This window comes from Passer domesticus, chromosome 3 (genome assembly GCF_036417665.1).
Source record: "Passer domesticus isolate bPasDom1 chromosome 3, bPasDom1.hap1, whole genome shotgun sequence".
Classification (NCBI taxonomy): domain Eukaryota; kingdom Metazoa; phylum Chordata; class Aves; order Passeriformes; family Passeridae; genus Passer; species Passer domesticus.
Genome location: NC_087476.1, coordinates 37,276,209 through 37,299,996, shown reverse-complemented (window position 1 = coordinate 37,299,996; position 23,788 = coordinate 37,276,209). Strand labels below are relative to the sequence as shown.

General features: G+C 42.4%; 1 protein-coding gene across 16 annotated transcripts in view; it reads left to right on the top strand.

Annotated features, from left to right (window-relative positions):
• Positions 1 to 23,788, top strand: part of BACH2 (BTB domain and CNC homolog 2) — a 186,364-nt gene that overhangs the window by 91,711 nt on the left and 70,865 nt on the right. For 15 of the 16 annotated variants that reach the window (XM_064412674.1, XM_064412685.1, XM_064412669.1 and 12 more), the window contains one exon: positions 11,711 to 11,861. The gene's annotated coding sequence lies outside the window, so the exon portion shown is untranslated. Of the gene's footprint in view, positions 1 to 11,376; positions 11,526 to 11,710; positions 11,862 to 23,788 lie in introns of those variants that run through there. The other variant, XM_064412686.1, reaches the window with a different exon arrangement.

The following is a 23,788-nucleotide window of genomic DNA, read 5'->3' as shown; positions in this document are numbered from 1 at the left end:
CAAATGGTTTGTTAGTGTTGGCAATGCTCTCACAAAACCAAATGCAATTCTTACATTTGCTGGCTTGACAGTCCAAAGTGCTTTTCATTCCTATCCATTTTTTTTCTGCTCCCTTTGTCTTCATATTGCCACCCTTGGACCTTAGTGCAGTAAAATGAAACTTCAAAGAGTTTATGAAAGTTACAGTTAAAAATGTGTTATCTTAGGTCAAGCAGATGAAACCAGTGCTGAGTCCAGTCTCTTCTCAAATCTGGCCAAAACAATGTTTCACCTGCATTTGGGGAGCGTGACTCTCTAAAATAGCTGAAGTTGATAAAATTGCTGTTCAGAGAAATACAAGATTCCCCAAGATGTTGCAAGGTTGATGATAGTCATTGGATTCTGTGCTGAGCAGAGCTGAATCTGTATGCTTCTGGACATTATTTCTCAAACATGGTTGGAATTTCATCTTGTTCAGTATTGTCATAGGTTTGTTTCGTAACTAGTTGTGCAGTTATTTTTTACTTCAAAGAAATTGCTTTCCTGAAGATTTTTTTAAAGCAAGACTTTCATTTAAATCCCGTTCCACTCCATTCAAAAGAGTAAGATTTTTGCAGATATGTCTGATACTAGTTTCATGTCCAACTATTTACCACAGTTAGGGAAATAAAATCTAACGTCATCTTCAGCCAGCAAATTGTTTCCTTTTCCCTTTTTATGCCATTTGTTTTATCATTTCTTCTCATCCACAGCTTTGGATTTTGTCTGTCTTCTTGTTTTAAAATCTGCTCTTATATTACTCTCAATAGCCAGTGTTTAGATGGGTCCTCCTCCATCTTCTCCAAAGCATACCAGGGTTCTCCTATCTCATGCTTTGTATTTAAGAATTAGTGACATGATGTGTAATCCATGAGTTACTGATACACGCTGAGAGCTGTGCCTCCAGCAGTGCTGGTGATATACTCCAGCTGCTGGTAGGTGCTCAGTCTGCAGCACTGGGCTGGAGTTACTGCCAGATAAAATACAAAAATTTGGCATCATATCAGCAACATTGTTCCAGTAGAGTAGTTTAGGTCTAGGGGTAAAAGCTAATATAGACATGACCATTAATTTCTCACCCCTTCAAGGGCATACTTCTAATTAAGACCATGTATACACTATTGAATGTTTCCAGTACTGTCCCCTTAATCTATAAATTATTGGTCCATTTAATAGGGCTCTGCATACAGCCCCAGCTAAGACACCTGGCTGGTACCCATTGATCCTGGTCCTCCTGCTGCAGTCATCTCCTGTTCATTTACTTGCTAATGGAGTAGCCTGCTCTTTCTGTTACAGTCTCACATTGTTTCTCTAATTGGCTTCTTTTTTCTTTTGTCGTAATGATTTTGCTATTCCCGGGCAGATTCCCTGGCAGAGTATGGGTACTCAGGGTATGTCTGTCTAACATCACCCTTATCCTGGTAGTAGCAAACACTCTGTTTTGTGTCACCTTGTCTTCAGAAAACACCGCTAGAGGCAGTTGCAACCCCACTTGATCTTTCCCTATGTAGAAGATGTGAAAATACCTAATGAATCATTCTGGGGAGGTGTGACCTGCGGGATGCAGACGAGTGGGAGTGTTTATTTGTTGCAAGCATCAGAAGGGGAATCACTCCGTTATCCGAGTACCCATGTCAAAAGGTGGGAAATCAGCATGCTCCGAAGTTTCACTATACCTTGATTCTTCTGTCTGTCTCTTCCTGGAAGGTACTTAATTTTGGAAACACGCACAAAGAGGAGAAAAGCAGCATGTAAATTCTCAGGATTTCCTTTGGGGGAGAGATCCCGCAGGGGAAGGAGGGAACTCTTTTAATAATCTTTGCAGCATTTAATCCCAAGAAAGTGTAATAAAATCAGCGCTTCCACTGAGAGTTGGCAGCGCATTTTTTCTGTAACAAGACCGGTTCTTTGTAGTACAGTCTGATTAAGACTGTATCGAGTTGATTGAGGAGAGCAAAATCTGGTTTTGACAGATGTTTCCCATGATCTGAAGAATACAAACACTCCTGCAAGATGACAGACGGCTTGTTTACATAAGAAATCTTTTTTTTTAATTAAAAAAAAAACCAACCACAAAAACACACAAACACAAAGCAACATTTGGATCAGTCATTCTGATCAAGGCAGTGTCAATTATTAGGCTGTAAAGGGAACTGATGACTCAACTTAGGCACAGCATTGCGGCGATCTCCGATTTTCGGTTTCATAACAGATTCTTTTCAGGAATGCTTTTCATTCATACCTGATGTTTAAATGTGTCTCTGGGAGCGTTATCACTTTGTGATGGGGATGTGAGAGACTGGTGTCAGTGTGCTCCAAGTGGCTGGGCAGAATTTGGGATGCATTGCTGTACCTAGGTGGGATGCCCGGTGGGAGAAGGGTCCTCTGACACATCTCATTGTGCACTCGTACCTGCACATCGCCAGTGTTGTTACCATGGTAAATTTTATAGATAAGTTCACATCAGTAAAATTGAAAAGCACTTTGATTCAGAAAGTGAAATGTTTTGATGAGATCCTATGCTTAGTAATTCCAGCGAGTGCACTTGTTAAAGCGGGTGAGTCAGAAATGGAAATGCAAAGAATTTCTCTGAACGGTGGCCGGAAATTAGTTTTGAAAACTGAAACAAAGCCCCAACCACAGTTTTATCTATTTACCTAACAATTTTAGATCTGTGAAAATCCCTTTGTCTTTGGGATACATTTTGATTCCTCTCTTGTAGTGCTGGTGCGATCCTTAAGCTGGATAATCACCCATGTGAGGACTATCTTGGTGTGTCTGGTTTTTTGGTTTAAAACATTAAGTGTCCTGTTAGTGGCTTCATTGCCTCTGGTGTTGCCATATTCTGTCATGGCTTGTGGTGCAATTTGGTGGAAATGTAAGTCAGGATGGGATGTTTTAATATTTAAGTTAATGTAACACTGAGGAAGAAAACCAGGGGAATTGAGTGGAGTCACTCAGCTGCTTATTATCCAATGCATAAGTTGTGTGTGTGTGTGTGTGTGTATATATATGTATATGAATGATATATATGTATTTATGTATGTATATATATAGCACACAGGGCTATCTGACTGTTCTGGCACAAAAAACTCCTCGGTTTGGGGCTGGCTGCTATACAGCTTAGCATGGAGAGGCTTCAGTGGTCACAAGCCCCTCTGTCAGGACACAGCCCTCTATCTGTAGGGAGAGGGCAGAAGGGGGTCATGAGCATTTTCATGTTAGTAGTGGTTGTCTTGCTTCAAAAATCTTAAAAATCAGCATGTTGAGTGATAGATAGCAATGTTATTTTCCTCATCCTGCACCTTTCTTCTCTGCTGACATCTTGGTACCTCTTGCTTATCCTTGCTGGAAGCTTTGGACTTGTCACTCAGCCTCAGGCAGCGTAAGGACTGACTGCTTTTCTAGCATCTGTAGTGTGGTCTGAGGCCCATCAATGTAAATCATGGTGGAGGAGGACAAAGTAATAGATGTGTTTAAGGGACTTGCAATTCCCACGGCAAGGCTGGTAAAGTAGAGCTCATTTCAAAGAGAAGGCGGTTTGGTGATTTTTCTTAATTACTGTTTACCTAAATAAATAAATAATGCATATTCATGGCTTTAACTAGAGTAAGTTGTGTTGAAATGTTTACCTCTCCCGAGGATAGTTATTAAGGGTGGGGTGTGGGGTGCAGCAATTAATAATAAAACATTTAGATGAGATTACAGAATGTTCTGATTGGAATAGTAAACATTATGCTAGAAATAAAAGCAAATAAACAAAGCTGTCTTGAATTTAAAAAAAAGAAATACTATGCTATCTGAAGAAACATGCTGAGCAGAAGCAGTTTGGGTGAAGGGGCCATGCCCTTGGAAGTCTTTAATATCCCAGGGCGGCTTCTTCAGTCTAAAAAGCATCCCTGTGGAAGCAAGCCCCTCATTTTGAGTCTGGAAAAAAGATTATACAAATATTGGCATCCACCCAGATTAGTGTGGCAGATGTAACACCTGTCAGCACGACTTTGAGGCTAGGGTCCATTTATTCTTTAACCATGCAATGGAGAGTATTTTACCTGCTTGTATCAGTAACAAATAAAACCTTCATTTGCATTGTGAACCTCCTCCCTCCTTATTTTGCACATTCCTTTGAACGAAATTCTTTGCTCAGCTGAGAGTTTGAAATTTGGACTCATCCTTTCATATCTTTTGGCTGTGGTTCCTTATCTGGTTAATCAGATCAAAGAGAGCCAGTGATGTGTTCAAAGATTCTTGTGACAGCTGTGTATCATTAGGCTGAATGATTAAAAAAACCCCATAATTGTAGTTTAGCACAGTAAATACAGATTGGTCTTTCAGTTTAACATAAGGTTGCGGGCAAACTGTGCCTTTGACAAAAGACCTGCTGCTTTAACTCCATGCAGACAAAGCTGGTTTGCCCCCAGCCCCACCTGCCTCCAGCTGTTTTGGTCAGCAGAGGAGTGTGATTGAGCAATGGGTATCTGTCCTGTTGCACTAGGTTGGGATGAAAAAGAAAATAGGGGATGGGCAGAAAGTAGGTAGGGAGCACTAAGGTGACCTGTGGGGATCATTAGCCTCAAATGTCCTTGTGCAGCTGGGGTGGGCTCTTTTCTCATTGAGCTGTCTCTTTGCAAGCTGCTGTCCTTTCTCAGCTGTTTCCTAACTTGAGCATCTTTCGAGGATGAAGGCTTCCAGACCCCCTCATCTAGACCAAATTGGTCCCCTCTAGAGTAGCTTCACAAGTGCTAGGACGCTCGCTGGCACCTAGCACACCCGGCGTGCTGCTGGCATGTCTCCCAATCTCCCCATCATCTAGAAACCGAAAAGCGGCTTCTCTTTGGCTGGAAGTGCGGTCTGACTGCTGGCTGTGGTGGAGTCCTTGCTTATGTCAATCACTAGTGCAAGTCCCTGGCTGTTCTCTGAAACAGAGCAAGACATCGAGGAACAAGCACTGGCGGATGGGCTGTCTTGTTGCCAGCACAGGTGGAGAGAATGTCCCACTGAATTTGGTGCTTGTGAGGCATCTTCACGGCCAGTTTTTTCTGGCTGATAAGTTTCCCTCAACCACATTTTGCTTCTCACTTCAATGGATAAACCTTTTCCCTGACCCATCTGCCCGCTCTGCAGGATCTGTGAGTGGTGCCTGCGTCCCAGAAGACAAGGGTGTTAATGGTCGCTCAAGGTGTCCTGTTGGTCCTGTAGCAGAGGGGTGTGGTTTTATAAACATGGATCATTTTCCCCATTGCAAGAATCATTCTCGGCTACAGACAAGATTTCTCTGGAGCAAAAGTACCCATTTCCATCTTCACCTTTTTTTTTTCCCCTAAGGTTTCTGGGAGTTCCAGCTGCATGCCTTCTGGCAAAGCCAGCAGCAGCAAGGCTGCCAGAGCCTCGTGTGGGGTTTTGCAGGTTGAGAACATGTTGCACGCACAGAGTGCACAGCACAGTAAACCTGATATCAGCTCGCAACTAATTATCTCTGTATAAAAATTCCCCTGCTCGCTGTTTCGCCGTTAGAGGCTCACTGGTAAGATTTATGACTGGCTAAAATGAAGTACCATTTCCTTTTTCTCAGCATTACTGTGCATGGCCTCTCTGGCTTTTCTTGTTAAAAAGACCTGAGTTCACCCATGAGGAAACATATTTTTGAACCTCTTTCCCACCAACATTCTCCCTCTTTTTTGTATTTTTAACAACAACTGAAGATCACCTACAAAACAATTTCATGTCTTTTGACTTTCCCCTGCTTGGAGTGAGGATTGAGACAGAGAAGATAAGAGGCAGCTCCTTCATGGGAGATGCAGCATTTACTCACTTTCAGCCCTACCACAGCTTGCATAGGCAAGTGTGTGCATCCATCAACATGGGCTCCCTCTTCATAGTTTGGTGAGCAACTATTTTGTCCAGGATTTGTATGAGCTAAAGCATAATTTCCTCTCTTCATGCTGTAACATGGGGGACCAGCATTACAGCTGGAGAAAAACCTGTTTCTCCTGCCCTTATGTTGCATATATATATGTCCCCATTTGACAGGATGATGAAAATGAGACCACTGACTGAACTTTCTGGACTTGTAAATGTATGGCTGACTTCATCCTAAATCACCTTAAAATTAGTTTGTGTGACACTGTAAGGCAGTTGGGTTTTTTTTCTGGAGTACAGAGGGAAAAAAGGGAGCAATGTTGAGCTGCTGCCATCTCTTCCCAGTTGCAGTTAGACATAGTTATTTTTGTATTACAGCTTGGAGGAAAACCGGTAGAGATGCCAGATAAACCTCCCCAAAACAAACATTTGTGTTAATACTTAAATATTGTTCATCTTTCACAGCATTTACTTATCTGTTTCCCACATGCTGAACCTTATGGGAAGTTTTTGTGGTTGACTGTGGCCTGTTCTTTCATTCTGTATATTAACTGTTTTCTCAATTTGCAATTTTTAAAAGAAATCAGCAGTAAAAGTCTGACTGTGATAATCATTCAACATGGGAACATCTTTTTGGCATGGCAGGGGTGTGTTTTTGTGGGTCACATGTGTTGGCTCAAGAGCCTTGGAGCATTAACCCAGTGAGCTGTGTCATTTCATGATGACCTGGGAAGCATTCTCATCCAAGAGAACCAGCACTGGCTCGTCTGGTATCATCTTGCAACATGCCAGACTAAGGAACAGCAGTTTCATCCTCATCACTGAACCATCTCATTTTCTCCTGTTTGCATGTCTGTTAACCATAATTTCCAGCCCTTAAGGGGAAATAAGCTAGGTATCTGAATTTTCATCAGATCTGACACAAAGTATTAGACTGTGGCTTTTGCTGTCTATTGGTTTTACTGCATAGGGCATAAATATTCAACTCATGTCATCTGATAAGGTTGCTGGGGAGGGGGTTTTTCTCACAGAATATATTAACTTTCCTTTCACACCTAGCCATTCTTTCATGAGTCATAACCCCAAGATAAAATATTTTTGATGGTGGCTTTAAGTCAAGTATATTCCAATGAGAAAATAACTCCGGTTTTACATAAAAAGATTTACAAGTTCCTGCGGCAGTACTCTTGAACTGCAGCCTTATGCCTTCTAGCCCTGCCTGGTTGATGTGTCACAGAGGACACTGCAACCAGAGGACAAGGAAGGGTGGAAATTTCTCCCTATGCACATTCCCCAGCTTCTCTGAAAGTTTTCTGTTTAAGCTTCGTTGCTTTTGTTAGGTGTAGGTGGTGAGAATCCAGTTTTCAGCCTCTGGAGTGCTCCAGGGCAGCAGCAGCTGCCTTCCCCTGCAGCCAGTCAGCCAGCAGTGGTTGTATTGAAGGTTCTCCTGGTGACTTCAGTCACAGTTTTTGGCTAGGGTGGTTCCTGACATCATTTTGCTATTATTTGAGGGAATAACTCAATCTCATCTCCTCTGACTGCTGACAGAGCTCAGCCAGATTGGGACGCACTGCAGAGCTGGTCCTTGCAGCCCTGGGATGGGTGGGTACCTCCCTGTTTGTGGCCCACACCTCCTTGGTTGTGTTGATTTTCTTCATACCACCTCTGGACACTGGGAAAGAAGCTGCTGTGCCCTTCTGACTCCTGTTTTGGCTGCCCCTGGTTAAACAATGCACATGGAAACAAGCAGGAGTGATAGATGAGCATGTTCTTTCCCCTTGGAAGAACTACATGGGTTATTTTGAGGAAATTAGGCACACTGAGGGTGAAGCAGACCATGTCTCTTTTGTGACATAGGTATCAATATCATCTTGGGTTTAATTTACAAATTTCAGGGAGATCATGCATTAGATATAAGGAGCTCTGCAAATGCCTTCTCAGCCTCAGGCAACCCTTCAAGCTACAAATGTTCCAATGAAGCTACTTCAACCAGAAAGAAATTACACGCAAAACGTAAGGAAAACACAATTGCTGATCTGTGAGGGTATCACATGTAACAAATGATCCCTTGACTTCACTGGGATCAATTTCTGTACATATTTGTGTAAGTAGCATCATTGCACTCCACCAGGTGAGGCACTTCTTCAGAAAACACCAGCTCTGTTTGCACGCCTGTGCTCACGGCTCCCAGCTCGCAGGTGCTCAGCGTTCCTTGAATATTTTTTTCTTCCTGTCCACATCTGAGGGAAGCTCACCAAGTGGTCTCCTTGTGTGGGTCATTTTAGTTAGCCCTCAGTTTAACCAACCTGTGCTGAACATCAGGATAAACAACCCACTATGTATTTGTTGCATTTATGTATTTGTTGCTCACTTCCCTCATGGCCCACCCAGCATCTCCAGTTTTCTTGAGCACGACTACACAATTTTCTGTGTTTGAAACATCTTTCTTGGTAAGTGGAGTAATACCCAGGTACATTCATCATGCCCTTCTCAATTCACCTTTCTTGGTTTGTTTGTTGCAAACAGAAGAACTTGCCAGTTTTCCCCCTTTTAAGCATTAAAGCCTTGTTAAAAACAAAACCTTTCCTTTGGACACTCTCTCTGTATAACAGAAATCCAAACTGGAAGGTGTTTTATTGAAGCAAATGGTTTTTCAGCTTCGTGCGTTCTTCTTCCAGTTAGTGGCGGGTTTGTCTTCCTTTACATTTGCATTCCTCAGTGCCAATTTTAGCTGGCAGGTGGTATTGGGAGCCATCAGAAAGGGGGAGAAAGAAGGTAACCTGGTTCAAAAAATGTACAAGAGGTTGTTAAATAATATAAGTTTTTTAAAAAATCAAGCAGATTTACACGGTCCAGTTGGAAGTATTGTTATTTTTCTAGATTTCTTTGCAAGCTCTTAAGGCAGATGCTTCTTTTTAGAATAACTATAAGGTTTTCTTGCAACGTCCAAGACTGCAGGAGCTGGTTCTTCAAGCTGGTGTAGGACAGTGATTTTGTGGCCTCTCATGACCCTGTTAACTGATGGCCCACATGTGCAGGTCTGTGCTGAGAGCTGAGACCTTGATGTGAGCAAGCCTTGGAGCAGAGAGTACATCTTACCCTGCCTAAGATCCAGCTCTTCCCAATGCTGTAAACCTGGCTGATCAGCCTGTTAAACTGCTGAAATTCCTCTTCAGTAGGTGCACCACTGGCTCTTCATATGAACTCAGTTTTTATGTATTCCTGTAAGTTTGCAGCTGTAGTAGCAGCTTTGCCTTTAATGCTTTGCCTGTTTCAGGAAAAGTCTTTTGTCGAGTGGAAAGCATGAAGAAGCCCTCATGCTGAGCATAGGCAGGGGTTAAGTTTCATTCTACCCTAAGCTGACCCCTGGGCAGAGAGATTCCTGCTTTAGTCTTTTAGATCATGTGTAAAACCTGATGCTGGCTGGATCATCCCGCATAGGGCAAGAATATCTGGGGAACATGGGGAGAGGTATGGAGTGAGACATTCGCAGAAGGGAATGAAATGTTTGGGATGCAGCCTCATGCTTTCTACAGCAGTGAACATCAATCAGGCCTTCTCAGAAAAGCTTCAGGGGTACTGAAAGTCTTCTTTTCCCCCCTCCCTCACCCCCATACCTGATTTTTTTGTTCTCTTGATTCCCTATTCCCAACTTCTGTTTATTCTCTTTTTCTTCTGATACACCATGGCATGTGCAAGTTTTGCTCAGGAAACTAAGTTATCCTTGAAAACACAGAGACTTCCCTGCTTTTAGTCCTTTGGCCATTGAGTAAGCAACAGTTATTTTTGTTCTACCAGTGATTTATGACTGAACAGATTTAGAGTTTATATATTTAGGTTTATAGGCAGTTTAAATAATGTATATTGGTGACCATAAATATTTGGTACTCTTACAGTCTGTAAATGAATGTTATGCCCAGTTGGAAAAAACTGTATAAACTAAAGAGACACAAGCACTGTGTTCCTAGCACAGCCTCATGATTCTTTTCAAGTATCTAATTAGGTAATCCTTAAAGGTAACAAGAGTTTGAGCATCTGTTGGTAAACCATCTAGAAGGGTGCCATCCAGAGGAAATAACCTGCTTTCCATAAGCAAACCAATTCTCAACAAGACTTGGAGTAAAATGCAGTAGGATCACCGCTTAGAAAATATTGAACTTTTTTTACCAGGGGGAAGCTTAGAGTTTTACTTAGAAAAATAACCACCAAATCTCTCTTATTTGCACTGTGTTTTGCTTTATTTTGGTTTTTTTCCCCACTTTTTTATGGCTTCATAAACAGGCATTAGTCATAATAAACAGACATAGCACAAATCTCTTGAGAAACCAGAACTTTTTACTGAAGTTACTTTTGCATGTTTTAAAAAAATAAGAGTAATTTTTTAAAAAATCTAAATTGTAACGGTTTATTTTTCTCTTCCTCACCTCCCCCTTTATCTAGCTTTAGTTTGTGGTAATCCTGCAGGCAGAACCTTGCAGTGATCCTGTGAAGACAGATACATGCCACTGCTTGTACTGCTGCTGTCCCCTTCTGTTCAAAAGAAAACCATCTTCCTTTCCACTCCCAGTTGCCAACTTCACTCAAGGAAATACTAGTTAAGCATTCCAATGTTTTTTCCAGGAAAACAGTAAAGTGTTGGGCACTGGCAACTTGAAAACCTCAACTTGAGAACCCCTGTAGCTTAAAGCTAATTAGTTCTCCTTCCACAAGTATTTCCTCCCCAACCACTTCAGAGTGTGACTGCTTCCTTGATAGATGGGGGAAGCCTTTTCCAGAGTCTGGGATTGGGATTGTGCTCACTGTGGGATCTGGGCTGTGTGGTGATGCTGGGACTTGGCTGCTGGGGGTTTCACCCACTCCTGCTCCGGCCCCCTGGCCCCAGCCCTGCTCTCACCAGCCTTCCCCATCCCTGAGTGCCTCCCCTCCAGGGACTGAGCCCTGATTCCCTTGCACAGAGGTGACAGCACAGCGAATTTTCCGTGGGCAGATGAACATTTCATTCTCTCTCCAGTTTTCTTTTGACATGGACTAGCGTGACAGGTAGCTTTGCTTTAGGGTGGCTGCAGCATTATGACACACATCGCATCAACCCAGGGACAACAAATTATGCTGATGGTGTTTCTTCTCTGAAGTTCGCCAGAGTAAAGGAGAAACAAAGGAACAAATTTTGCGTTCCTAACCTAAATTCCTTAATAAAACCAATGCAAAGCTTTGGCAAAATCCAGTAGTAATTGTTATTTAAAGCCTACTAGATAAATTTGCTGGTTTTGTTATAACTCCTTTCTGATGTGATGTGCAGTTTCATAGAACCACAGGGTGATTTAGGTTGAGCTTTAAAGCTTATCTCGTTCCAACCCATCTGCCATGGGCAGGGACAGCTATCACTAGACCAGGTCACTCAAAGCCCAATCCAGCCTTGACCTAGAACACTTCCAGGAATGGAGCATCCACAGCTTCTCTGTGCAGCCTGCTCCAGTGCCTTGCCACCATCACAGTAAAGAATTCCTTAGTATGTATGCGTAACAATGCACATATCTGTGGTGTGATCTGGTGGAATAATCACAGAAATATTAGTTTCTCTGTTCAGTAATTCTTTTCAGGGGCCTCATACTATGCAAATGAAAGGAAAACATGGTCTTTGTAGGAAGGTATTTACAGGTTAAAGCTTTGACAAAGTGTGAAATGGACATAAAGTAATTGTCATGTTTGGCATAAAGACCTATATTTAAGAAAAAAGATGCCCCAATGTGTTCTTTGGGAAGAAAAAACAAAGAGGTGTTGGTAAATATTCAGTGCTTAATTTTTTTTAATTTGTGCCTTTATTTTATTTTAGGTTGCTCCAACTGAGTTGCCGGAAGACTGCCCTACAGAACTTTGGAGGGTCACTTCTTAATGGATTGCTGCAGCCTCCTAATTTCTCCATTGATCCTGTTCCCTGCATCGTGAGAACATTTTAGCCAGCACAGAACCTAGAAAAGTTACATGTAAGTCATTATTCCAATTCCTTTCTATTTAAAGAAAAAACAAAAGCAAAAGGAAAGAAAAAAGGTCTTGGGAAGGCAAGGTAGAGGCAGTAAATATCACACTTTAGAAAAACACTGTAAGAGCTGTAATTCAACTGCAAACATTAGGTGGTGAATAAATTGTTATTGAAGTAGTTACTTGCTTTTTTAACCTAAATAGTGATTGTCATTTTGACGGCTTTTCTAAGTGTTCTGCTAGGAGGGTAAACCATAGTGAGAAGTGCTTAAAATAGCTCTGTTCACCCCCTGCTCTAACTGCGCTTTGTTTTTCTCTGCGACGGGCTGCGTGTGTGTACACTTACCGTGGTGTACTCTGCCAAAGCTGCACGTGCTCCACGTCGGCTGGGAGGCCATCATCTGCCCAACAGGACTGCAGGCCCCCTTCTGTTTCTCCCATGATAAAATCCATGTGCTTCTCCTTTCGGGTTTCTGGAGTATTTCCCTTAGAGGAGCTGCTTCATCCCCATGCCTTCTGCCCCAAAAGGCTCTGTAAGCATCAGAAGTATCTTCATTGCTACCTCCAGCTTCTTCCAGGTGGAATCAGTGCTCCACCTGACAGTAGGAGGGTAAAGAAAGTTGTGCATAGATCTATGAGGGACAGATTGAGGGGACTGCAGATCCCTTCCTAACTTCTGAGCAGGAGTAGTAGTTCCCTGTGTTTGTTGTGCTTTGATATTTCACCCAAGATGGGGAGCAGCTTATGATCCTGTGCACGTATTTCATCCCTGAGCCCACAATGACTGAGTCTTCCTCTGAAACATTCCACAGCACAGCCTGGCATAGAATTAGTGGGGAGAAACTGATTTGACCCTTTGCAGTTTGTCAGCAGTTCTAACCCTGATTCTGGTTTCTGGACCACTACAAGGATGGCATGGATGTGTTGGTCTGTGCTCTATGGAGGGTGGGACACCCCAGAGCTGACAAGTTTGGGGAAAGGCTTCAGCACAACTTAATTTCATCAATTTTTAAAACAAAAGCCAATCAAATTTTTAAAACAAAAGCAAATTTGTGGTTAAGAGGTTTTTATCTTTGGGATGGTGTTATAGAGCAGTGTGGCAAAAGGAGGTAATACAAAATTGTGCTTCACAGTGTGGCACTGTGCACATTACCACCCTTGTTTGTTCACTGCAGTAACAAATACATATGATGCAGTTTAGTCAGAACAGGTCAGTGAAGCAGACCACTCCTTACTGGTCAGTTTTTCTTGAATGCTTACTAATACCACTTTTAATATTTGGAACTGATCTGTATGTAATACTACTTCTAACAAAATATGAGTGTTTTGGAACCAAAGCATTTACATTAGAAATATACCTTTATTTGAAGTACTTTATTTGCTTATGTGACTCTAAAAGATTTACTAAAAAAAAGGAAAATCTACTGCAAAAGGAGGATTGTGTTCTTTAATGCATATGGAAATTCAGTTTTTAAAGAGAGGAATTTTTTTTTTCTGGTGTGATGAATATCAGCAAAAACAATTGTGAGGTCATAGGCAGTGGAGAAGCTCTGGGTAGTAACAGCATTCACTGTCAAAGAGGCCTTACAAGGTGTGAGTTTGATTTCATTTTCCAAAAAAGGGAGAGTGTTGCCATTTCCTTGAGGGTCTGGCATTCTCTGGTGCAGTTATTAATCAAATCCCCCTTAGCAGGAATCGCCTGACTATAGGAAAATTTTGGATCTGGCTTGAAATTTGTTTTTAGTGCTTGTCTTAACGGAAGAAGGCTTGAAAATATGAGTTGTAACAGCTAGGCAGGCAGAAAAAACTTGTTTTTCATTAGTCCTACTTAGCACTATTCCCGTGAGGTTTGGAAGCCTTATTCACAAATTTTTGCAGGCTTTTCTCATGATGTTTGAAAAGCTTATCATTAGGCATCTTGCAAATTCACTATTTAAAACACTTCCAGAGGAACTAACTTCAAAAATATCATCCTTGTTGGGGGACTTGAAAAAGCAGACAGAAATGGGAAAGAAAAAACCTCACTCATTCCAATAAGTGCATGGGAGGTTTTGTCTTGCTTTTTATTGTGCTGCAAATAATCAGATGTCTCCTTTTCAAGGAAAAAAATCGGGTCTGAGGACCAAATGAACTTGAAAACCTTTATGAGGATATAGGAGTCATCATCAAATATGTGCCTTTCCTTTTTTTTCTTTCTTCTTTCCCTTTTAACTGTCATTATGTGTTTGAGCTGTGCATCATTTTTAAAACATGGTGTGTACTCCAGCTCCTAGAAAACCCATGCATCAGCTCACAGCCCGTTGGCTGGGGCTGCACCCGTCGTGTGTGCAGATCCACGCCGGCACAGGTAGACATGAGGGCAAGCTGCCCTTGCTTATTTGATTTCTCTGTTTCCCATTGTCTGGCTGTTTTTGATGACAGACTCTGCTTGTAACAATTACCTCATTATAGCAATTTCCATAGAAAGAAGTGGACTTTCACTTGTTAATTAGCCCTGCTGGAAAGAGCAGTTGCACAAGGTTGACCCAGCTGTAACAACTGTGTTCTTGTTGCTTTTCCCACGGTGCAGTGGGATAAATAAGTATGCCTTTGCCCCCTTCCATTTATTATTTTGTTTCTGTAATACTACTAGGATGCTGATCGATAAAATCTCCATAAAAATAGTACTTACTGATGTGTGAATTCAAAGCAGAATGTCCCTTGCTTGTTCTGACAGAGCATATTGCAAAACCCTGTTATGCTGCATGTGCCAAGGTAGTAAAGAAAAACCCATTTCTCCAGGTTCTCTGGGAATTAATCCTGGGTAGGTTAGACTGAGTGTATTGTAATGTGGGAGTAGAGCAGTTGGGGAGAAGCTGTGCTCTTTGCTGAGAGGCCCTCTCCATTTGTTATCCCAAACAGTCACAAATGACAGAGAATGTACAGAGCAGTGTCTTGGAGCAGCTGCTGGGGCAGAGCTGCTGGCATCCGAGTGGAGGCAGGTGACTATTCCTAGCAGTGTCCATATTCTCACATGTCTCATTTTATTTTAGCCCCGTGTGTTTTCCTTTAAAAGCAGCAAAAATAACATCTCAACCAATGTCCTTCTGCATCTCAGAAAAATACCAGATTGGTACTGTTTATCCAATATTGTGAATTCAGCAAGGGCCTATAAGTGGCTTAAACAGGATAAAAAAATAAGGCAAGCCAAAACTCAGAAAGTTCTGTCCAGAAATTTCATATTTGCTAGGTATGAGCTCTTCAGAGTACTTAAAAAAATTCAGAAAGATTTCTTGAAATCTGTGCTATGCCTATGCTCTAGGCAGATGTAAATAATGTAAAATTTAAAATATGCAGATGTTGGTGGTAAATGTCTGTCACCCGCCTACCAACACAGCCCGGGAAAAATGTAAGTTTTTTTAAATCTGCGCTTAAAGGTCAGATACCTTGACAGAATTCAGAAGAAAAGCAGATTTCTGAAGGAAAAATTGTATCACTTTGTACGTTGACTTTCCAAACACTCCTAACCATCAGTAGCAAGCCCTCTTCTCAAGAGCCAAGATCATTCCTGAGGATGTTGTTAGGTTTATCTTACTGGATGAGAGATGTGGCCATGTCTGCGTTTCATGATTTTTCTGGTACATTTTCCTGTTGGAGTGCTGTTTTCTTAGTGGTGAAGGCACTTTCTTATCCATTTTATGGTACTGGCATATCAGGACTCTGTACCTCATGCCACCAGTGTGTGGAGTGTCTCCTGCCTCGGGGACCTTCACAAGTTCCCATGGCATCCTGTCCACTGCCCACTGCTAGCAGCTCTGTGTCAGTCCCTCAAAGTGATCAGGTGCTTCTCAGCACTGTCAGTGCCTCCGTGCCTCAGCCAGGCTGGTGGTCAGGGACAGCTTTTGATACGAACACATCTGTTGACTGACTATGACTTTATTTATATGTACAGATGTGTCTGTATATATAAAAATGAAATATATTTATAAAAGTTGTATACGTATATATATATGTAAGTATACAATTTTTTAAATAAAATTTGTATCTGGACAAATATATGTCCTGAAGAGAGCTGGTGTGGCTTCAGGGAGGGCGCCTGCACGTGCACACGCGTGGGTGGTGAGCCAGTGTCCCTTCCTGGAGGTTTCTGCCCAAGACCCCGGTGTTGGAGGTATCCCCAGCCCGGCACACGCGGTGACCGCGGGCTGTGTGGCTGCGCGGAGCGCTCTGCTCGTGTTCAGCTGTTAACAGCAGCAGAGGACAGCAGAGTTTGTTGCAGCCTAGTGTGCCATCTGAACCCGAAGTGCTCTGACACCTCTCGCCTCGCTGCCATTGACCACAGGTTTGTTTGTTCGTCACCCCAGCGGTGCCACGGGCTGCGTGGGCGCGCAGCATCATTGATCTGTTTACTCGGCGTTCCCCGTGCGGCCGCCGTGTTGTGGCGAGGACTTTTATTTTTTGCTGTGGCAGGTGACAGCGCGGGTGTGTGTGTGTGTGTGTCAGCCCAAGGGACTGAGTCACAGCCCTTCCTCCACCCAGGGCCAGCGGCACTTCCCCTTTCCCGGTGGGGTGAGATGCCAGCCCATCTCCACAGGTCATCTTAGCAGCCTGTACATTGCATTTTTTTGGTTTTTTACAGAAAAGCCTGAGAGACGGTGACAGCAAGACCAACTTTCTCTGTAACCCAAACCAGTGAAAAGTAAAATCCATCTCACCGCATCAGTTTTGTTTTCACTGCTGGCTCAACCTCTCCTCTCCCTCCGGCAGAGCCCTGCACAGTCATTCAGTGCCCGGCTTGGGGGTGGTGTGGTTGTTAGCTCAGTGGTGTATGACCCATTTATTTTCATAATGCTTAGATACCCGCGCTTCTGCGGCGTTCGGCGCACAGGTACTGCGACCTAAATCCTCGGCAGAAAAGCGCACACCTGATCCCCGCGGCGTGCGTGGAGAGCAGCCCGCCCTGCCCTCGCCCTGTCAGGAGCTGCAGGAAGGTGGTGTGCTTTTGGGTCTAGCAGGCAACTGATGAGCGAGGGCAGGTAAAGGTATATTTTTCTGGAGCTAGCGCTTTGTCTTCGATCATTTAGTTAAGTATTGATTGCTAGCTGGTGGGACATGTTTCCTGTTACGATGTACAAAGAGTTGAGACTTAAAAGCGTTGTATTGGATCGTTTTCTCGCTATAATAACCTGCACTTTCCGCGACAGCAAGATGATTAATGGCACGAGATTGTTCACTCTCAACATCTCCAGACATGGCATCACTCTCTTGTTGGGTCTGGTCTTTTTTCCTTTATTTCTTTTTTACTCAGTTAGTTGAATTAGTTTTCTGTAGGTTATCAGATGATCATTAGGTTTATGCTTGTGTTACTTTCTGTAAATGGAAAGAATCAGGCATAGGACACATAGGACACTCTCACATAGGAGAGTTTTAGGTATAAAATTAAAGAGCAATTTGCAAAGTGACTTGAAGTAAAGTGGATTTAAACACAATGAAATCATCCTTGACAGCAATTTGTTTGAAGTTCTTCTACTGTTATGAGTGTAAAGGGATTTTTTTTTTTAAATTGCCAGTTTCTGGGTACAGTATTCAGCATAATTTCTCACAGGTAAGTGAAGCATTAACTCCTTGTACCTCAGTAGTTTGGGCAGTGGGGGAAGAAACTGAGAGTTAGGGGGAAGCACCTTCTCTACTTCATCATTTGAAAATCTGTCAGTGGTCAGCTAACTTAGAGAAGGACTTTACCAGGGACACTGGTACTGGGAAAAATGTATGAAAATCCAGCAGAATCCTGGACAGTAAATAGGCACAGCATGTGAAAAGTTATCTTCAATGTTTCACATAATATAATGGCACTCTAGATATAAAATGGAAAAAAAAGTAACAGCAACCAGCTAGTTTGCATTCCTTGTTCAGATGAGCCATGAGTTTTGGGGCTTTTACATTTATATACTTTTGCTGTAGGTGTTGGAAGTGTGGGTGGCCACGAAAAAGCAGTGGTTACAATAAGATTTTCCATTTATTGCCCTTTGTATACGACTAAAAATAAGATTCAAATGCTTCAGCATTTGTGGAGCAAGCATAATATTTCTCTGAGCTCTGATGACTGGCTTGCCTGCAGCTTCAGCTCTGTCTGGTGGGTGAGTCTTAGGTTTTAATGCTTGTGAATGGGTCTGTGTTGGAAGGAGAGTCAGAGCTTGCTTGTGGTGTGGTCTGGCTGTGTTAATTCATCAACTTCTTACTGGAAAAAAAAAAGTAGATAGGCTTAGTACATAAGTTAAAGGTGGTGATGAAAGAATTTTGGAAGCAGAATTGTTCTGCTGTCTGGAAAAAGCAGCTTTGGAGAGGAATGAAAGATCTTTAAAGTCATAACTTTCAAAACTTCAGTAGTGTACCTTGAATTGTTGATCCAGAACTTCATCTTCTGGCAAAGAAAAAGTGAAGCAGGAAAAAAAAAGGAAATCTATGTAAATCTGCTGAGCTTGAGAAACAAATTCTCAGGGTTAACTTTTGGCAGATAAAATGCTTTTGGTTTGCTTTTCAGGGTGACTGTTGAAATACACTATGTGATGCTTTTCCAGGTAGTTGCACTGATTACGAATCCACTAAACCAGTTGCGGTATCTTGAACTACTAAATGTGTTCTGACCACATTAATTGATATGTCAGCTCGTGGCCAAGAGAAATACTAAAGAGAGATGTCAGTATATGCAGGGAAATTCGTAGCTTCATGGTGTCAGCTTTGGTGCTGTCCCAGCTTCACTCATTAAGTAGCTGTGGCATTTCCAGAGAATGAGTGTGCCTGTGCGTGTCAGGCTTCTCGGTCTGATGTCATTCTTGTGATGGATGAGAGGAGAGAGCATCTATCCAAGAGCTGCAGGACCCAAGGTAGAGGCTAAAAACTTGCTCTCTGCTGTGTGGCAGCTTAAGCATCACTGCTTTCTTGTCGCTTCATGACCTTCCCAGCTTTGCCAGGCTTTGCAGGGCAGCAGAGGAGTTGGTCTTGAGAACTGGGCTTTATAAGACAATAGGTTTTCACTCTGACTAACACCACGTGGTGCGGAGGATGTGGGGTGCTGGGGACACTTATGTACACGCGCTTGTTCCATGGACTAGTCACTCTGTCAATGGTGAGTCTTTCATTAGGCAATGTGAAATCCCTTTAAATTAGCTTGGTGTAGTCCTCCCTCTCCTCCTAGGAGAGCTCAGTGCCTGTCATTGCTACCTTACTTTTGTCTTTTTTGCTGAAATGGCTCCTTTCTGCTTTTACATCTGTGCCTGCTCGTTGGACCGGCTCTTGCCTTGATACAAAGTACAAATGGCAAGAGAGTTGATGCAGTAATCAAGACTTCGAATATTTAAGATGGGAATGGGCAAAACTTCAGCAATTATTATTTTCCCCCACAGTGGTTGCTGCAGGGAATTATATTACCTCTTTTATAATCACCTGCACGTCTCTGTCCTGTAGGTGCCCAGGTGCTGGCAAGGGGTGTAATCATTCGCTGTAATATTCTACTGTGGAATTTTCCCTTTTTCAGTACAGTTGTAGAGGTGGTTTTTTTCTCCCCACCCACCCTTCTTTTTCTACTGCTGTGCCTGCTGCAGGTAAGTTCAAACCTGATGGCTTTGAAGATAATGACGGGAGAGAGTGCAATGTGTGCATCATGTGGCAGCGGCACTCCTGCGCCGATTGCTGGTGCTGCGCTTTCCAGCGGCATGAGACATGCTGGACTCTTCCAGGGGTATCACCACACAGGCTATTTTTAGAGATGGCACATTGGGTGCATTGTGCAACTATCAGTACCCACTGCTGTGCTCTTCATTTTTTTCCCTTGTATGGTGATGAGGTTTTTAAGGTGTTTGCCTTTCTCTTGAAGAGGTAGAAGGATCTCTTCTTGATTCTTTTAACTGCTTGTAGAGCTGCTCGGGGGAATCTGTGATGCTGTCTTTTCTGTACATAGTTTGAAGGGAACAGTCCTACATGTGGCCACTAAATTAAGATTAGTGCAAGTGACACAAACAATGTGGTTGTGATTTTCAGCTGAAGAGCTCTAACACCCTTTTGGGTTGCAGAGCAGAACTGCTACCTTGGGAAACCCCCAGCTTGTTGTTTTTTTTTTTTTTTTTGGTTAACTTTACCACAGAAAACAAGCTGTAGTCAGGCATTTTTACAGTTGTCATAAACTCTTTCTGTGGCTCTCATCCTCTGGAGTTTTTTGAACAGTCACCTCATGCTGTACTGTGAGATGGTGAGAGCAGCAGATGCTTTGGGATGTGGTGCGGCCTCACAGTGGGAACAGAGCTGGACACAGAAGTTTACTGGTGGCTTCCGTCCATTGCTGCTGGAGCAGCAGGGCTGGCCAGTCACAGGCTCCTTATCACAGTGCTCAAATAATGCAAAAACATTAGCAATGGAGATTTGCTGTAATGGTGTATTTTAAGTGCGTCTCTGCTCTGCCAGCTTCACTTTTAATGCACTCGGTTAAGGAATGCTTTGGAGGTTGCTGCTAATGGATGGATCTCTCAGAAAATTGGAATTTTGAAATAAGATTGACACTTTGGAGTGAGAAATATAAATCTAATGAGAGTATTTCAGCAGAGGTTTGTAATTAGGGATGAATGGAGGGAATTTGTACGCACAGTCTGCAGAAGGGCACAATGGAAGGTGAAATTGCACCCTCTGTGCTGAATGAGGGATGAAAGCCAATGTATCAGTGTCATGGCATGACAGTGTAGAGTATAAATGATACTGTCACTGAGTGCTGCAGAAGGTATCAAGGGAATTCCACTCCAGTAAATTACATTACTTAGACAGACCTGAAGGCATTGTGTCTGAATGATTGGAGGGAAAAAAGGTTGTCAGCACAAAGCAGAAGATATTACAGAACAACTGGCTGCAGGCTTGGAAAGCAGTTTTTTTCCGATGTTTACCATGCAAAGCTTTTCAGATGCTATTTAAATTTCTTTTTTGGTTGGATTACAAATGTATTGATGAAGCAAACGTGTTTTTGAGGTGGTGCTTGGAGTGGACACCAGCCTGCAGCAAAAGGCGTGAGCATGCACAGCTCCCATTTTTTCATTACGAATTGGGACTTTTTCGGACTGGAGAAAAATCTAGTCTTGTGTTCCCAGCTCCAGCAGTGTTTTTTAATGCATTGCTTCATTTCATTGAGGACTTCCTTTTTGGCCTGGATTTTGCTTGTGGGGTAATTCTAGCGTAGATTTGTAGAGAGAGATGGGTTGTTACGGTTCTCAGTACTAGTGAGGGGCTGGACTGTGGTGAGGAGCAGCAGATCACGGAACGCAAACTTTAAGGTGTCCTTTAGAGGTGTGGTGAGGTCCATGATGTGGGCAGGTAGGAGCATGATATCATGGTGACAATGCAGCAAAAATCCAGATTTACCCTTTCAGCATGTATGCACATGTATGCGCTAATGTAACACAGTGTGCTCCTCACACTTTTCTGCTTTTTGCCCACCAAACCCCACTGCTAATGCCAGTCCCAGCCACAGGGATGGTGTTGAGTAGAATAGTTATTTCTCACAGTTTTATTCTCTGTAGCAACCTACTACATCCACCCGCACAGGGATAGTACCTTAGAGATGGGTTTAACTGCTTCTGTGTCTCTGACCTCACACACAGACAACACCTACAAGCTCTGTAATTTCCTCGTTTGCTCATGGGTGAGACAGTCCAGCTCCCACAGTTCTTCCAAATGGCTGCTTGATGATAAAACATCTGTTCCCCGAAGACGCTGCATTTCATCCTGTGGTACATAATAAGCTCTGCTTATCTTGGGGCTTCTTGTAAAACTTCAGCAGTCTTTGTCCTTCTTAAAAACATATTTTCCCACTTGTCTACTCATAAAAAACAACACTGAAAGTACATGCTATAAGTAATGATAAGGGAGTGGGCTCCGTTCCTCCTTTCCAAAACTTGATTTTTGGCAAAGCTCACACAAGGCAGTAAGATAGACATGCAGCACAGTTTTAGCAGTCCATTCCCACATGGGAATGATGATTCAAGTTGTAGGAGCATTAACCAGGAAATGTGGCCAAACTGAAGGGTGCTGACTCTAGGAAGATAGCAGTTAAAGTGCTCCCATGGAAAGGCTTCAGTCTCTACAGCTTGTGGCTGGAAACCAAAGCATCAAACCCACAGGCTGTGTGGAAAAGCAGTCAGGCATCTGTGGAAAAGAAGTTGCCCTGTGTGGGATGGGATTCAATAGTAGAGCAATTTACTCTACTGATGGGTCCTGATCATAGCCAGAGGTGAGTGGGAGGAAGCAAAGTGCAATTTCTATCTATACCTCCCGCATTAGAACTGGGTTGGAGTAGTCCAGAGTGTAGGACTCTGTCTGTCTGGATAAAAAAGGTATTTCAGACATTAGAGATGTAAAGTTTGTCCTTAGACCATCACTGTCATGGGAAACTACTATGCCTGCTTGAGCACCTGTTCGTAGTAGGATTAAAAATCTGCTGTCACACTTTTTCTGTGGTATTTTGTGTCAAAAGTTGGCATTTTGACACATGTGGTTTTTTGCATGTTGGGAAATCAATTGTTTTTTTCTTCTATTTAGTGTTATTTCTCTGGTCATGATCAAGCTGTGTTTTCAAAATGTGGTTCTCTGTAGTTATCCATTAATCCGTGGAAAGCCCATTAATTCTCACAGTCCTAGCTACTCATGTGAGGCCATTTTGCTCTTCCCATGCTTGGTCCTGCAGAATGAATGCATATAACCAGCACCTGTGAAGTCACCAGGGCCACTCATGGGAGTGATAGGTGCAAAACTGAAATTTAAATGCTGCAAAGTTGTGTGATTGCAAGAGTGGGATAAAGCAGGAGAAGGAATGACCAAACTGTGCCTTAGGGAAGACTGGGAGACTAACCAGTATTGCTTTTACTGAGAGAGATATTGAGCCTTCTCACTCAGATTGGTATCCCCTGGCAAATGTATTTTGTTGTGTAAATGGCTCCCTGTGGTCCCAGAAGACTATCACTATCTCTTCTTATCTTGTACAGTGGATTTCTAAATAATCACTCTTGGTGCAGGAAAGCTGCGGTTTAGTAAGTGTAGCTTGCTAACAAGTCAGTGGTTTAATCTTAATTCTCACTCCTTGTGCTTTTGATAACACAGGGCTATAATGTTTGACATTGTAGAATCTTCTCTGTAAATTCTGATTTGCTTGCCAAAAAATCAGCCTATTATTTTCAATTCCCCTCTTATCATTAGTGTTATTAAACTGACGATTGATGTGTAAAAACTGCCATTTGCATGAAGTTCACAAAACTGCAATAAAAGACACTTTTGTTCTGACTTGGTAAGGAAAGAGAAAAAAAAAAGCAGCTAAATAATGCTAGTTCTAACAGCAGAGATGTTCATATAAAGACATGTTCTGAACAATAAGATCGTTTATCCATGTATGACATAAATACATTGGAATTTAAATTATGAGAGATCTTGTGAAATGCAGCAAAACACACACCACTGGCATTGTGAAGTTTCCCTTCTCTAAAGCCCTGTTCTCAGGGAAAAGCAGCTTTACTTTTGCTTTGAAAATCCATTATCATAAGCCTTTTCTAAAAAAACGTTTGTCGTAGTGCAATATTAAAGCAATTTTATACCCTAAGAGCAGCTCTTTCGTAAGGTAAAATGCAATCCCATGTGTGTATGTAATTGCGGTTTATAATACTTCTCACAGCCCTAATTTTCCCAAAATTAAGAAAACCACTAACCTTTTTAGGCTTTCCTTTCCCTAATTGTTTTTTGTTCTCCCTGTCTTTCTTCCACAAAATATTCTTTTTTTTTTTTTTTTTTTTAATCCCTGCTCAGGAGAAAGAAAAAAAAGACACAGAACACTCTCTGGATTCATTGCAAAACACTGCTTGAAGGAAGCATTTTAAGAGTTTAGGTTAAAAAGTTTCTGCTTCTTTCAAACTACATGGGTGACACTGCT